This window comes from Lissotriton vulgaris, chromosome 1_1, assembly GCF_964263255.1.
Source record: "Lissotriton vulgaris chromosome 1_1, aLisVul1.2, whole genome shotgun sequence".
NCBI classification, from domain to species: domain Eukaryota; kingdom Metazoa; phylum Chordata; class Amphibia; order Caudata; family Salamandridae; genus Lissotriton; species Lissotriton vulgaris.
The window spans coordinates 257,113,668-257,115,970 of record NC_141685.1 but is presented as its reverse complement, the minus strand read 5'-3'; the positions used below and the strand labels follow the sequence as shown (position 1 = coordinate 257,115,970).

The 2,303-nt window shown below is 48.2% G+C and overlaps 1 non-coding gene across 1 annotated transcript; it reads right to left on the bottom strand.

Annotated features, from left to right (window-relative positions):
- On the bottom strand, positions 1 to 72 carry TRNAQ-UUG (transfer RNA glutamine (anticodon UUG)). The gene has a single exon. It is a non-coding gene; the product is annotated as a tRNA-Gln (tRNA).
- Positions 73 to 2,303: the final 2,231 nt, after the last annotated feature.

Below are 2,303 nucleotides of genomic sequence, written 5' to 3'. Positions count from 1 at the left end.
AGGTTCCACCGAGATTTGAACTCGGATCGCTGGATTCAAAGTCCAGAGTGCTAACCATTACACCATGGAACCAGCTGAAGAGTAGCCGTAAAAGATGACTTATATGGTGTGATGAGAGAGCAAAGACTCTCGTTCATTTAGTTACGTATGTATTTGCATCTTGGCCAGCACAATTAGTTTCATGTTCTGTGCTTTTTAGTTCAAAATGACTCAAAAGACCAGTAAGTGCAACGCGCCTGCTGGTTATGTCCTGCACGTCGATAATCAATAATTGAGGTGACGAGTCAAAACAAACAAACACGTGGCACTAGTTGATTGCTGTACTGTGGTGGTTTTAAACATGGACATTTTATCGCAGATATTGAGTATTTTTCGCTGCGGCCACAAGGTGGCGCGCCTTTCCATCGTTTTTCAGAACACGAGCATTCCAATACACAGGTCTTGGCGTTTTTCGTTAATAATTACATACATTTTAAGGCGAGTAAAGGCGGCGTAAATTTCTCAAGTAAAATCACGCTTGATGTAGTATCCGATCATGAATATATTTAAAAATGTGTGATGTACTTCCTTCTTTACCCATCACAGTTACCTGGCGGTCCAGTGACAGTACAGGCTTTCCAGACAACAATTGTTGTATTAAGGGACTTGTAGCTTTGCTTTCAAACCTATGTGTTAAACAAGCATTGGAAATGCAATAGGTCTCGCACCATTAGAGTTAGTGCTTTTAGAATTGTTTATGGGTTTATTTTGTAAATGTTTAGCATTTTTGTTTCCTGTAGCCAATGCTAAAGTATTACAAATAAAAAAAGCCGTAAACATTTCTAAAAGCTCTAACTGAAATGGTCTGAGAACTATTGCACTGTGTGAGGGTGAGGGTGAGTGAGGGTGAGGGTGAGTGAGGGTGAGTGAGGGTGAGTGAGGGTGAGGGTGAGTGAGGGTGAGTGAGGGTGAGTGAGGGTGAGTGAGGGTGAGTGAGGGTGAGGGTGAGTGAGGTGTTGAGGGTGAGTGAGGGTGAGGGTGAGTGAGGTGTTGAGGGTGAGTGAGGGTGAGGGTGAGGGTGAGTGAGGTGTTGAGGGTGAGTGAGGGTGAGGGTGAGGGTGAGGTGTTTTGGGTGAGTGAGGGTGAGGGGGAGTAGTTGAGGCTGAGTGAGGGTGAGTGAGAGTGAGGGTGAGTGAGGGGTTGAGGGTGAGGGGTTGAGGGTGAGTGAGGGTGAGGGTGAGTGAGGGTGAGGGGTTGAAGGTGAGTGAGGGGTTGAGGGTGAGGGGTTGAGGGTGAGTGAGGGTTTGAGGGTGAGGGGTTGAGGGTGAGGGAGGGTGAGTGAGGGTTAGGGTGAGGGGTTGAGGGGGAGGGGTCGAGGGGGAGGGGTTGAGGGTGAGTGAGGGTGAGGGGTTGAGGGTGAGTGAGGGTGAGGGGTTGAGGGTGGGTGAGTGAGGGTGAGGGGTTGAGGGTGAGTGAGTGAGGGTGAGGGGTTGAGGGTGAGTGAGGGTGAGGGGTTGAGGGTGAGTGAGGTTGAGGGTGGTTGAGTGAGGATGAGTGAGAGTGAGGGTGAGTGAGGGGTTGAGGGTGAGGGGTTGAGGGTGAGTGAGGGTGAGGGGTTGAGGGTGAGTGAGGATGAGTGAGGGTGAGCGGAGGTTGGTTCCTTTCCCTTCCTCGATTAGCAATGCCTGCCTTTAGATAGCCCAGAGAAAGAGCAAGGAAAACTTGCAGTCGATTTGCAAACAGCCAGGAAGTGTGGCGTGCGTGTTTACCAACTCCAAATCAAATCTTTCGGTATAATATACATACGACACTCTAATCCAATAGGAATGAAGTCGATAATGTATTGGCCATTTTAGTCGCTAAATTGTAAAGCTCTTTGAAGCTGGAACAAAAACAGCCAAATCTGGTTGTTCCAAATGCTGTACGTGAGGATGAGGAAGTAAGTTTTCTTTTGTAATCGCCTGGGACGGAAGCAAAACATGTGTCACGTGATCGAAGGACGCGGACGCTGATTTGTGGAATTTTTGCAGTCAGGCTCTCTGCTTCTCGGCTGCTATCCACTTGGTTTTATCCACTGAGTCCCAGTAACGTTAGGACTTCAGACTTGCTGCGAGGCTGCTGGTGCTCGAGCCGACCGGGAAACCCTCACCGAGTGAGCCGCTCCGTGTGGGAAGATAAAAGCTTTTTCGGCAGCGTGGCTCCAAAACTGTACATTAAATGGCTCGTGCAATTTTAACATCACACAATGATAAATATTACGAAAACCCCTTAGAGTTGAATTGATTCCAGAACTGCCTGTTTTGTTCGCCTTGCATTTTATCCTC